The sequence below is a fragment of the Halyomorpha halys genome, unplaced genomic scaffold (assembly GCF_000696795.3).
Source record: "Halyomorpha halys isolate HHAL.00 unplaced genomic scaffold, Hhal_1.1 Scaffold1353.1, whole genome shotgun sequence".
Taxonomy (NCBI): Eukaryota; Metazoa; Arthropoda; class Insecta; order Hemiptera; family Pentatomidae; genus Halyomorpha; species Halyomorpha halys.
This window is the reverse complement of record NW_027115991.1, coordinates 65,520-67,119: the sequence shown is the minus strand read 5'-3', so window position 1 is coordinate 67,119 and position 1,600 is coordinate 65,520.

Sequence of the window (1,600 nt, the reverse complement as noted above, 5' to 3'; positions counted from 1 at the left end):
ATATATTAATTTTTATAGAGTTAAAAAAATAAAAAGTAGAAAAAGAAATATGAAGATGGGTTGCGGTTAAAAAAAGAACAAAAATAGTTGACAACTATTTATTATCCGACATTTCACCTCAATTTGTACGACTTCATCAGGATTGTTCAAGATGATAGCTATAATATTTATTGGCAAAGCTTTATTTTGATCTATCTATATCTAGATTTATTGTCAAAATCTGTAAAGCTATAATCTTGAACGAGCCTGATGAAGCCCTAAAAAGTGATGAAAAACATCGGATAATAAATAGTTGACAACTATGTTTATTTTTTTTAACGTAACCTGACCATCTTCTTCATATTTGAAGTTATACGGTCAATTATCTATAGATATGATAGGAAAAGAAATAATCTCATGGTGTAAAATAAGACTAAAACACTTGTCATTTGATTTATCTCAGTTAATTACCAATATAACGAAATCAAAAATGGTTGATGGAAAATCTTAAAATGTTAAATCTTTTTGTTATATTTTTTATTCAATGTGAAGTAGCCTTATTACTTCTAAGAAACTTCCCATACTACAAAAATGAATGTAATCAAATTTGAAATGATTAAATATCTCATAAAGAATTTGGAAAAAAAAATGTCACTATGCTTTATAAACCAAATGCTTTATTTTTAAGGTAAACAAGATTTTTTTTAGAATTATGAACTATTAAAAGTGCTGTACAGATTTTATCTTACTACTGTCATTAATGTATAATGATTAAAAGATATTTATTAATAAATAAAAACATTCTACACCTTTAAGAACATAAGGTATTTTTGAAAATGAGAAGTCATAAACATTTTCCTCTATTTGACTGTTGGCATATTTAAAACATGTGAAAACATATGTAATATATTTAAATGATTTTATGTTACAAATATAATATCTTTCCATTTGTTATTTTTCAAATTAGAAATGTATAGGAATCTATGTATATATATATATTTGAAGCAGGAATCATTAAGCAACATTTGTAAAAATATATGTATTTATATAATAAAAACTACTGTGATGATGCCTTGAGAAAAAATAAAAATCTTTTCTTAAGGAATAGATCCGTTGTATTTTTAATGTACTGTTAAAGTTTGTACAAAAATTCTTTATAATGCGTAGTCATTACTTATTTAACTGAATAACATGTATGTATATACATAGTTTTAATTAGAGAATGTTGAGTTCAAAAGTAAATATATTTTGATATTTGTAAAAATAAATTGTATGTAAACATTTTAATATTAAATTTGTAATCTATGTTTATAATATTTTTTTATCCTTTATAATTTATTTTTAAGCTTTAATTTTTTTTTTTTTTTAAAGGTTTTTAATAACCTTTTTTTACCAATTTTTAATTCCAATGACATTTCTATGAAAGAAATAAACAAACAGGTTATAACTTGCAGTTAAAAGAAAAAAAATACAATGTCTATAGAATTTAAATATTAAGATAATGCATAAGTAATAATAGTTAATGGATTTAGTTAAGAGACAATAATTAGAACTCAGTCATTTTAACTGTGTTTACTGACATTTTGACTCAGTCATATGGGCCATTATTAGAGCTAAAATT